This window comes from Scylla paramamosain, unplaced genomic scaffold, assembly GCF_035594125.1.
Source record: "Scylla paramamosain isolate STU-SP2022 unplaced genomic scaffold, ASM3559412v1 Contig24, whole genome shotgun sequence".
Classification (NCBI taxonomy): Eukaryota; Metazoa; Arthropoda; class Malacostraca; order Decapoda; family Portunidae; genus Scylla; species Scylla paramamosain.
In genome coordinates, this window is record NW_026973689.1 from 724492 (window position 1) to 737500 (window position 13009).

Sequence of the window (13009 nt, forward strand, 5' to 3'; positions counted from 1 at the left end):
TACATTCTTCTAAGCAGCAAAAATTACATATAACAAAGAACACTAAGAACTGAGACTACAGCACAGTAGCGGAGAGAGAGAGAGAGAGAGAGAGAGAGAGAGAGAGAGAGAGAGAGAGGTAGGGGGGGTAGTTCTGTCCCTCAGTCTGGGGTCGTGTCCTAACATATCGCTATAGTATTATATTGCCCATAGAATCACCGCCTCTCTCTCCCCTATTTCCTCCTCCCTTCTCCTCAGTGTTCATCCTTTTCCCTTCCTTCTCCCTATTTCCTTCTTCCTCTTTCCTTCATCCGTGATTCCTTTCCTCCTTCTCTTTTACTAATATCCTTACTCCTTCCCTCTCCTCCTCTTCCTCCTCCTCTTCTTCTTCCTTCTCTTTTTCCTCTTCCTCCTCATCATCATTCTTACACCTCAACATTCGTCATAAACACCTTTTCTCTTCTTCTTCTTCCTCCTCCTCCTCCTCCTCCTCCTCCCTTTACCCAGAGGTTAAGATAATGCTCTGCTAACTGCCTAACTCCCTCAGCCAATCAGCGGCCGTCAATTATCCTGTTAGGGAGGAGCCAATGGCGGGGTGGCAGTGATTAGGTGGTTAATTGATGTAATGGGGAGGAGGAGGAGGTGTTGGTAATGGTAGAAATGGTGATGGTGGAGGTGGAAGACAGATAAGGAGAAGAATAAGAGAGGTGGAGAGAAAGATAGAGAAAACGAGGAGGAGGAAGAGGAGGAGGAGGTAATGGCGCTGATGGGTCATTAGAGGAGGCAGCAATTAATGGCAGGTTATAATGGCGCGCTTTCATTAATATCTGGTGCACCGCCTTGTGTTCCTTAATCGGGTGGTAATGGTGGGGATGGTGGTGGTGGCGGAGATAATGGACTGGGAGGGAGGAACAGTGGCGGTGGTGGTGGTGATAAGCATGGTGGTGGTGGTGGTGGTGATGTGGATATCTGTGAAGAAGGAATGGTGTTGGTGGTTATAGTAATGGTGGTGGTGATGGGTTTTCCCTGCTGGTGTCAATGGTGGTGTGTTGTAGCCGTGCTCTCTCTCTCTCTCTCTCTCTCTCTCTCTCTCTGTCACTTACTTATTTCAGCAGACGAGCAACAATGGAGGCAGGCAAAACCCACGATACTTCCACACACAAATCAACAACGCAGAATCCTGTGAGTGGATCTCCTCTAACTGCTTCTCCTTCGTTCCTCTCCCTCCCTGTATTCCTCCGCTGACCCTCCCTTCACTCCTCCCCTCCCTTGGACACGTCACGCCTGCCTGTCACGCAAAGTTGGGTAATCTCTGTGTAATCATGAACATTTCAGTGGAGGTCTGAATCTTTTATTGGTTTGGTAAGTGTGGGTGAAATATTTACAACTGATGTCACTCCTTTATTCACTAAAATATAACACGGAACTAGAAAACTGGTGGAGGGAGGGAGCGCTGGTGGAGGGAGGGGAGAGGAAGGGAGTGGAGGGTGCAGAGTGTCAGGAAGAGGAAGAGCGAGTGTCGCAGGGAAAGTACTGGTCTGTGCTGCGTGTGGGAAGTGACTTTAGTGGCGGCGTGAAGGCCAGGACACGAGTGAGGTGCTGGCAGGCTGACTGAGGTGAGTGTGGTGAGGTGAGGTGAAGTAACCGTATACTTCCAGCCAGGCAAGTAGTGGCGGCCGGTAGGAACACCTCCAGTTGAAGTTTTCCTACTGAATTATTGTCATGTTTGTCTTGTCTCCTCCTCCTCTGCGTTGTTCTTCTTCTATTTCTTGGTCTTTCATCGTCACGTTCACTCATTTTCATTTCTATAAATAAACAAAATAACAATAACTTGCTACCTATATTTTAAAACAACAAACTCCATCTTGCTCCCTCCCTCCCTGCCTCCCTCCCTCCCCGCTCAGCTGTTCAGTGACGACGTCTGCTCACACCGAGTCGCGCAGAGCAGGCTAACCACCTCAGTCACTCGTTAACTCTTTAATTTTCATTATTTCACCCGATCTTTCAACTTGCTTCTTCAGTGTTTCAGTGTTTCAGTGCTTCAGACGCGTGCATAAATCACTGTTATATGTATTGCTGTATCTCGGATGTATCTTGAAGGGGGTGACAGGAGTGAGAGGGGAGGAGGGGGCAGGAAGAGGGAAAGGTGAAGGAGGAGGCGTGTTGCAAGGGTCGTGATGCCAGGGACGTGGTGAAGTTGAGCAGGAATCAGTCACCAAGTGTGAGACGATGAGCACTAAGGCCTGTACTCTCAAACATTTCTGCGCCGCACCTCCACTACACTTAAAAGGCTCTTGTTGAAGTAATTCGTGTATATATATATATATATATATATATATATATATATATATATATATATATATATATATATATATATATATATATATATATATATATATATTACGGTTCTAGTGACAGGCTAAAAATATTTCAACATTATGAACAGGAGAAACACTCTTGAGCATGGTTTATTGTTATGAGAATACTGTTAATACTTATCCCTCGGGTTAACAAGCGAGGAGACAAGGGAGGGTAAGGTGTGGAATCCCTGGTGTCTCAGTGTTCCTGCCTGCCTGAGTGAGGGATGTCACGCACCACCCACTGAGAACACCACCTTAGTTTTTTCCTCGCACCATTTAATTTAACTACTATCTGGGGATTTGTACCTTCAGTGGGCCTTTCTCAGACTTGTTATTACCCTGCGCCAGAGAAGTGGTTCAAATTTTCTTGCGTGGAACAGCAACACCTGATGTCATACGTCAAAAAAAAAAAAAAAAAAAAAAATAAAATAAAATAAAAAAAAAAAAAAAAAAAAAAATATATATATATATATATATATATATATATATATATATATATATATATATATATATATATATATATATATATATATATAATTGCATAGAAATACTAGTAATGTTAAAATAAAAGGAAAAGTAACAAATAAAATATAGTTAAAGTTTTAAGACATCAAGATATTAAATCTAGAAAAAAATACAAATTAAGTGGTCTTAGATATGAATGTACTAATTACAAGTCCTTAATGAAAGGACAGTAAGGAGGAGGTGAGCGGTGAGGCCACGCATACAAGTACCATATGCTCCCAGACTTTGCAGTAATGGGGAGAAGTTAAACGTTTTTCAAGGTCATAACTTACAGAGCTCCTCTTGAAAATAAAAAAAAAAATTGCAAACAGAGCGAGACAACACGTGTCTGACATTGCGTGCTTTCCTTACTCTTGTGTTGGCTTACGAATTGCCACTAACTATGTCATCACTCATTGTAATTTTTTTTCCTGTTATGCTCGTCTTCAGCTCTCTCTCTCTCTCTCTCTCTCTCTCTCTCTCTCTCTCTCTCTCTCTCTCTCTCTCTCTCTCTCTCTCTCTCTCTCTCTCTCTCTCTCTCTCTCCTTTTCATCTTCAGAAAGTAAAAATACGTAAAGAGCGAGAGGCGGAGGAAAGGTTGGTGTTTACGAGAGAGAGAGAGAGAGAGAGAGAGAGAGAGAGAGAGAGAGAGAGAGAGAGAGAGAGAGAGAGAGAGAGAGAGATACGGGACGAAGATGATATAAAAGAAAATGTAATAGAAGAGTAAGAGACGAAAGGAAAAAAAAAGACTTACATTTACGAGGAGATATTACGATAATACGACATAGGAAGATGTGGCCGCTTAGTTACCTGGTGCAGTCATTTTCCGTCTGGTTTTCTTTACGCGAGTCAAGTCATTCCTGTGCTGTCTAATGGTTCACTTGCTTCATTGACGCTGCGAGAAATCTGCTGGCGGTGGAGAGGTTAGGCTTTATGGGGAAATACTAGTATGTTTGTGTGTGTGTGTGTGTGTGTGATGTTGTTAGTGATATCTGGATATTTACACGTCCAGCGCTCATCTATGTACTAGTGAGCCTGGTGGGTGTGTGGCATCCCTCACCCTGGGACGCGGATTCCTACAGTTCACCTTCCCAAGGTTCATCATTTATCCGGGTTGGGACAGTTCCTATCTAACTGTTTTTTTTTTTAATCTGACTTCATTCATCACCTATTATTTCTTGTCCCATCCTGATTACTGACCCTGAGAATTTTGCTTAGGTCACCCTTGTTTAGTTCAGGAGAGATGGTTCACGCTTGCCTGGCGCCACAGTTCCTATCTAACTATTTTTTTAATCTGACTTCATCATTCATCATCTATTATTTCTTGTCCTATCCTGATTACTGACCCTGAGAATTTTGCTTAGGTCATCCTTGTTTAGTTAGAGGAGAGATGGTTCACGCTTGCCTGGCGCCACGTCAAGGTGGAGATTGATTGATTAAGTGATCCGGCTTGCCACTGTTTGCTGTTCCCATGCATATCATTCATCAAGATTTCCACAATTAAATTCCGCAGGCTTACACATTTATCTACCTGAAGGAACAATGAAGGAGTGGATGATCCTGTGCCGATTATACAGTACTAGTCTGGAAGCTTTTAAATTTACATACATTCCTTAGAGAGGCGTAGGTTAAGATGGGTCTGATGGGTGAAAATAGGCAGGTATGTTTCATGCAAGGATTGTCACGTGTAGCCCTCATGACTTCTTGCAGCTTCCCTTATTTTCTTATGTTCCAACTGGTTCTGGGACTCGTAACCTGGTGGCTTGTTAGTCTCTCTCCCTCTCCCTCCCCCTCTCTCTCTCTCCCTCCCCCCCTCTCTCTCTCTCTCTCTCTCTCTCTCTCTCTCTCTCTCTCTCTCTCTCTCTCTCTCTCTCTCTCTCTCTCCTTCCTGAATGTTTAATAAAATTTCATAGTTTTATTTATTTTCATTTCTCATTTGGTGGAGTTTGTTAGTTTTTTCTCTTAACGGTTAATTGGCTTTGTATTTCATAATTATTGGTGTTTTCTTAATTAACGCTTCTCATTATCTTCTTCTTCTTCTTCTTCTTCTTCTTCTTCTTCTTCTTCAACGTGCTTAGTCTTCTGTGCCTTCCTCAGTCACACCCATTACAAAGAGGTCCCCCTTTCTCTCTCTCTCTCTCTCTCTCTCTCTCTCTCTCTCTCTCTCTCTCTCTCTCTCTCTCTCTCTCTCTCTCTCTCTCTCTCGCCACCTCCAGCATCCTTCTCCCCCCATTCCTCGTCTCTCCTTCTGACACGCCCAAACTAGCTCAGTGTTGCCTGTCTAGCCTTGGCCCACACCGCTGTACATGTGTTGTGCCTGTGATGTGTTCCTGATATTCCGCTTCGTCTCTCTTTGATAAAGTCGCATCGTTTTTCATTTCAGCCACTTTTCGTTATAATGCTTCTAAAGTCTTTGTCAAAATGAAGCTTTCCTGACGTGAATTTTAGTGTAATACTGTGATGGGAAGTAGGTTGTATAATGTTCCATGCGTTACTTTTCTCTCCCTGTCTCTTATCTACCAGGTTGTGACAGCTTCTCGTAATCTTGACAGTTGTTTTCATGCAGGTTTCAAGACACTTAGCCTTCAATTTTCGATGATTGTTTTTTTTTTTTTTTTTTTCCTTACGTAAAAAGAAAAAAATAAATAAAATATCTTCCTTGATGTATTCGTTCCTGATTCCGTCCTTCCTACGTCACTCAGAGAAGTCAGGCATCTTAATTTTGTCCACCTTTCGTTACAATACTTCTAAAATTCCTTGTTGGTGGACGTTCTTTACTAACATTGTAATGGTAACAAGAAGGTTTGATTATGTTTCCTACGTCTTATTTTCCTCACTCTTCTTGTCTCTTACTCGTACCTGTCATCCTGCGACAGCTTCTCTTTATTTTGGTAATTGAGAACATAACAAGGTAAGGGTTGGTGCAAGAAGCCATCAGGCCTACACGTGGCAGTCCCTGTGTCAAACATGCCTGCTTATTTCCACCTATCATTTTAATTCATTAATTTATCTCATGTTCCCTTAAAGCTTCATAATAACTTTTTTTTTTTTTCAAGCTTTGTAATTGTTTTCATTTTTTATATTTTTCTTCCTTTTTTTCTGCCTTTCTTATTTGTTGTCTTATGTTTTACGTTTTCTTTTTTTTTTTTATGAATATTATTGTAAATTAATATGCTGTTTTGAAGTTGTCCTTTTACATTCCTCCTCCTCCCCCTCCTCCTCCTCATTTTCTCCAAATCCTCCTCCTCATCACTCCTCGTCCTCCTCCTCCCACTCCTCCTTCTCCTTCCCCTCCTTCTCTTCCTCCTCCTTCTCTTTCTCCTCCTCCTCCTCCTCCTCCTCCTTCTCCTCCTCCTCCTCCTCCTCCTCCTCCTCCTCCTCCTCCTCCTCCTCCTCCTCCTCCTCTTCCTCCTCCTCTTCCTTCCCCTCTCCCTCCTCCTCCTCTTTTTCTTGACATCGTCAGTCCTTACTCAACTGATCACCTCCCTCCTAACGTCCCTAACGGTCTTTAACGGCCCTAACGGTCTCCGGCTTTCAAGAATATGAATTAATTTGAATCCAACCGCTGTGGTCTTAGAGAGAGAGAGAGAGAGAGAGAGAGAGAGAGAGAGAGAGAGAGAGAGAGAGAGAGAGAGAGAGAGATTGTTTATAATTATCTACCAAAGTGATTATTACACATTAGTCAAGTATACAAATATGACAAAATACCGGTGATATGTAATAATATAAATACAATACAATTGTGGAACACTGGTTTATAATAGATGCACCACAAAAATGCAAAGTTAACGTACATATACAAGTACACTTAAAACAAAAAAAAACTAAACAAGATAAAACAAACCTAACTAAATATATTTTCGGTTAAAACAATTTTTTTAAAGTCCAGCCTTAAAAGAGATTATAGATGTGTCCTGTGTGAGGGAGAGCGGGTATAGATGTGTCCTGTGTGAGGGAGAGCGGGTATAGATGTGTCCTGTGTGAGGGAGAGCGGGAGAGAGTTCCACACTCTGGGCCCCAATATGACAGTGCGTCTATTAGCAGTGTGTGTGTAGGTGCGCGGTACAAGCAACCTGTGCCTGTGTCTTGTGACGCTACTGGTGATGGCTTGCCTGTTACATAGTGATAAAAAAAACATTTTAAATAAAACCCTCGTAAAATCTTAAATATTGCTGTGGCCACTTCTAAAACATGTTTTTGCTTTATTCGTAGCCATTGGAGTTCTTTGTAAAATGGAGACACGTGATCATATTTCTTAACTCCACCTATGGCAACCCTTCCTGCAGCATTCTGTAACTTTTGCACACCAGACATTAATGCATCATTTGTAGTCCCCATATTCTAATACAACAGTTAATTAAGGTTAATACAAGGGCCTGTGTCACCATGATCCTGCTGTCCTTATCTGGGTTTTCACTAATTCTACTTACATACATTAAAACACCCATCACTTTCCTTTTCAGCTCATTAATATGGACGTCAAAAAGCAAGTAACTATCCAAGCAAACTCACAAGTTTTTTCACGTGCCTGCTTGGATGTATTACATTTACATTAAAATTCACAGTCGTGTTTGGGGGAGAGAGAGAGAGAGAGAGAGAGAGAGAGAGAGAGAGAGAGAGAGAGAGAGAGAGAGAGAGAGAGAGAGAACGACGTTTATTATAATGAGACGATTATCACTACTTCACTGTTTACCATCTCTCTCTCTCTCTCTCTCTCTCTCTCTCTCTCTCTCTCTCTCTCTCTCTCTCTCTCTCTCTCTTTCTCTCTTTATTACTATTATTATCTTCCTTAACTTACATAGAATATCATTGACTTCTATGTCATCTCTCTTCCTCCTCCTCCTCCTCCTCCTCCTTCCTTTGTATATTCCTTTGTCTATTCCTCCTCTCACAGGGCTGGGAGTCAAGGGGCGTATCAAATGAGGACCACCACCAAAGAGCGAAAGGGAGGAGAAAAAGGAGGAGGAGGAGGGAAGGAGGATCGGGACTTTTGATGTTCCTCCGCTATTCTGCCTCTTCCTCCTCCTCCTCCTCGTCTTCTTCCTTTCCTTTTTTTTTTCTCCTTGTTTCCGCCGCTCTCATCTTATTGTTTTCTTGTTTTCTTTTTCTCCTATTCCTTCTTATCTTTTCATCTTTCTCGTTTCCTTTTCTCTCACTTGTCTGTTCTTTTTTTTTCATTTAGTGCTTTTCAATCTCCAGTCCTCTTTTCTTCCTCTTTTTCTTCTCCTTTCTCATTTCTCCTCCTCCTCCTCCTCCTCCTCCTCCTCCTCCTCCTCCTCCTCCTCCTTCTTCTCCTCCCCCTTTTTTTTTTTTTTTTTCTTCTTCTTCTTCTTCTTCTTCTTCTTCTTCTTCTTCTTGTGATTGAATTTAATTGCTTTCTTTGTCTTTCAGTAACTTTATTTATGTGTCTTTTGGGGTAAGTTCATTGACTTTTTTTTTCTGTCTGTTTGTTTCCCTCCCTCTCTCTCTCTCTCTCTCTCTCTCTCTCTCTCTCTCTCTCTCTCTCTCTCTCTGTGTGTGTGTGTGTGTGTGTGTGTGTGTGTGTGTGTGTGTGTGTGTGAATTCACATCAATTTTCGTATTTTTGCATTATGATAAAATATTGTGATTTTCCTCACATTTTCACCATAAACTATTGGGAAAACATTCATACATATAATATATTTTCCAATTCTCTCTATAATATTTTATTTGATTCATTGTGTCCATTAAACCCAAACATCATTTCTTCTTCTCTCTACATTACGCAAACTGCTTCCCTTCTCCCCTATACACCACCACCACCACCACCACCACCATCTGTCCGCCCTTCCTTCTCTCAGTCTATTCAAGGCCATCCCATCAAAACTTCTCTCGATTAACTTCTCTCTCCTCCTTCCTTCTCTTCCTTCAGTCTATTTCTGAACATTTCAGGAAAAATGATCTCCTTTAACACACACACACACACACACACACACACACACACACACACACACACACACAAGCTCAGATCACTACCAGACAGCCCTAAGGAGACCTAACTAGTTTAAATAAGCTGAAATCACTATTGAACCACCTTAAGAAACCCAAACAAGCTCTAACAAGCCTGATAAGCCCAGATAAGCCAAAGCAAACCCAATAACCCTCGTAGCTAGCGGCACAGGGCTAAGGAGAGTTGTATGCAAAGATGTAACCCAACACAACCTTTTCTTTCCTTTTGTACATCCCTTTTTTTCCCTCACCACACCCTTTATCATAACCACACAAGCTCAAATCACTCTCCTAATAAGCCCAGACGAGCCCACTGACTCTCGTAGCGTTCAAAGTACATAACCCTGATTTAATCCAACATCTAAGCCCTTTATCGTCTAGTATACCCATCTTTTTAACATCAGACCCTTTATCATAACGACATAACCCCAAATCATTCTTCTAGACACCCTTAATAACACGTAATAAGCCCAGTAACCCTCGCAGCGTAGCGTCGGGGGCTAAGGAGTGTCCACAAGTCCACAAGCTTGATTTAATCCGTGTTTACGCCCTGCCTAGCCGCGCCTGAGTCTCCGGCGGCTGTTTAAGGCTTAGTGTGGCAGTGTCTTGGAGCGAGGCGCACGTGGAGTGAAACATTGGCTAGTCAAACACAAAGCGGCGATATTTCAAGCCCGGCTACTCTCTTTAACTGAGGGGGAGGAGGAGGAGGAGGAGGAGGAGGAGGAAAAAGGGGCCTCGTAGGTCCTTTTATTATTTTGTAAAATGTTCTTAAAAGGAGAAACTGTGAGGCAAGGGCAATTATTGTGATGTATCTGACCTAGGGAGAGGAGGGAGAGGAGAGACTGTGAGGGGAGCGAGGGAGAGGAAGAGAGAGAGGGAGAGAGAGTTATGGTGGGAGGGAGAGAATTACTGGTGGGAAGGAGAAGCGAAGGGAGAGAGAGAGTCATGGGTGGGTAGGAAGAGAGAGAGAGAGAGAGAGAGAGAGAGAGAGAGAGAGAGAGAGAGAGAGAGAGAGAGAGAGAGAGAGAGGTACAATGACATGGTAGGTAGATTGTGAGACAAACAGCCTGAGAAAGTAATAGACAGAGTTGGAAATCGGTAAGTGTATGGTGTGTGCGATGTGGTCGAGGGTGGGAGGGCGCGGGAGGCGGGGCGGTGGGAGAGAGACTGATAAATGTAAATACGAGTAAGTGAATAGGATAAACTGGTGGAGAGATAGATAGAGGAGTCAACAAGTGAATGAAAGACACAGATGCAGATACGAGAAGGTGAATGAAGTAAATTGGTGAATAGATCAATAGATAAGGAGTCAGTAAGTGAAATAGATTAACTGGGTAAGAAGTCTGGATGGAGAAATGAATAGGGAATCAAATGAATAAATGCGTTAATACAAGGAGTAGGTAACATGGAAGCTTGATAGATTGATTAGCCAATTAGTGAATAAATAGCTAAATACAAAAAGAAGGCAAGGTAAAAAATAATGAAACGTAAGTGATTCGAGTAAACAGACTGATGAATAACTATATTAATAAACAAACATAAGTGAATAAACTTTTTCTCAGGCAGAGTGGTGGGTGACTAGGTGAAGCTCGGTAGTCAGGCCATTAGAGTCCAGTTGAAAGAGAGCCTCAAAAGAAGACAAAGTAAATTAATAAATAGGGATGAGAGGTGGAGACTGCTAGGGATGTTTTACTGAGGGTCTGCCACGTATAGGCCTGAAGGCTTCTTGCAGCTTCCCTTACGCCCTCAAAACGTGTTCATATATGAATAGATGCGTAAACAGTTATATATTTGCTTTTAGTAGATACACATGACATATAAGTAAGAAAAAAATATTTTAACTAAATTGCGAAAATAATGAACTATGATGGTGAAGAAACTTTGTCATGAAAAAAAGGACAGAATGAATATTAACGGTTTTAAGGTAGTGGATAGTGGTGGATAACACACACACACACACACACACACACACACACACACACACACACACACACTTCAAACACATCACAAGAGGTAATAAAAAGAAAGAAACAACTGCAATAATAATAATAACAGTACTGGAGAATATCAGCATAATTTGGATGGAGTGTTGCACGCAGCCTGCATGTTGAAGCGCCTTGGCCTCTCAGCAGGACTGTTTTCAAAGGCCACGTAGATGATCAGTAGCATTCTCATCTCTAACTATTACAAGCTTGAACCCGTTATTTCTTATCCCATCTTGATTACTCACCTTGAGAATTTCGTTTGTTACCTTTATTTACGTCACCAGTACCACAGAAAGACCTCATCAATCTCTTCTTAATCTTTTTTTGTCCTATCCTGACTACTGGTCTTGAGAATTTCGTTTGTTTAGCCTTGATACATCGCCAGTACCACAGAAAGATCTCATCAATCTCCTCTTAATCTTCTTATCCTATCATGACTACTGACCTTGAGAATTTTGCTTACGTCACCCTTCATGTATTCTCTGTGGCAATGAAAGACCTATCAGATCCCTCTTTAAACAGACGCCTCACTGGAGACAAGTGAAAGGGTAAATCTAACTTGATCAAGATTTAAGCCATTGTTTCTCTCTCTACAATCCTGAAAAAAACACTCTTGAAAACAACATATACGTATATTTCATGAGAATCTCTCTAATGCATTAGAGAGAGAGAGAGAGAGAGAGAGAGAGAGAGAGAGAGAGAGAGAGAGAGAGAGAGAGAGAGAGAGAGAGAGAGAGAGTAAATTATTGGTGTTTATCATATTTTTTTCCCATCATGTGCATTAGGGTCGCCATTCAGTGAGAGAGAGAGAGAGAGAGAGAGAGAGAGAGAGAGAGAGAGAGAGAGAGAGAGAGAGAGAGTAAAGGAGTAGGCAGTAGACACCTGCCGAAACGATAATTACTCCCAGTGAGGTGTGCAGCACTGTTCAGGGGGTGCTGTGAACTTATCATTAAACCCAGCTGTGACCTCACTGAACGTTTCCCTTTGTGTCTCACAACACAAGGGGGTAGTCACATCCTGCCCTCTAAAGACAACTCTCTTCCTCCACACAAAACTACAAGCACCTAATAACACACACACCCTTCACTCAAAAATTTTAAAATCATCATGGCGACTCCTACACCAGCCTCGGAGTCCTCATCTGGGGAGGGGACCATAAATGTCCCCAGGTCGGACTGCCTTTCTGTCGACTACCCTAAGTGTCTTGACACCCCCTCAACTTTTTCTTCATTAACTTCTGCAACATTCGCGGTCTAAGATATAATTTTCAATCTGTAGAACACCACCTCTCCTCTTCTAAACCTCATCTTCTTTTCCTCACTGAAACTCAGGTGTCTGAGGCAACTGACAGTAGCCCCTTTTCTGTTCCCTCCTACTTTCTCTATCCTCATTTTCGATCCAAAGCTGGATGCTGCGTTTATGTGCGCAATGACTTAATCTGCTCTCGTGCCCACGCTCTTGAATCTTCCGAGTTTTCCACCATCTGGCTACGACTACAGAGTCACTCTCATACTAAATTTATCTGTGCTGTATACCTCTCACCTAACTCCTCTGATTATAAGAAATTCTTTGACTACTTAACTTCCAAAGTGGAGCACATTCTGACCCTCTTCCCTTTTGCAGAGATCTCCATTCTTGGAGACTTCAATGTTCACCACCAGCTTTGGCTTTTCTCTCCCTTCACTGACCATCCTGGTGAACTAGCCTACAACTTTGCTATCCTCCATGACCTAGAGCAATTGGTGCAAAATTCTTGACCTTTTCCTGACCTATAATCCTTCTGCTTATGCTGTCACCCTTTCTTCTCCGTTGGGCTCCTCCGATCACAATCTCATATCTTTACCTTGTCCTATCGCTCCAATCCCTCCTCAGGATCCCCCTAAGCGAAGGTGCCTCTAGCGTTTTGCCTCTGCTAGTTGGGGGGACCTGAGAAGGTATTTTGCTGATTTTTCTTGGAATGACTACTGCTTCCGTGTCAGAGACCCGTCTTTGTGTGCTGAGCGCATAACAGAGGTGATAGTGTCTGGCATGGAGGCGTACATTCCTCACTCTTTTCTCGTCCTAAACCTTCTAAACCTTGGTTTAACACAGCTTGTTCTCGTGCTATACATGATAGAGAGGTGGCCCACAAAAGGTACTTAAGCCTTCCATCACAAGAATCTCATGCACTTTATATTTTTGCCCAGAACCATGTTAAGTCTGTTCTCCAACT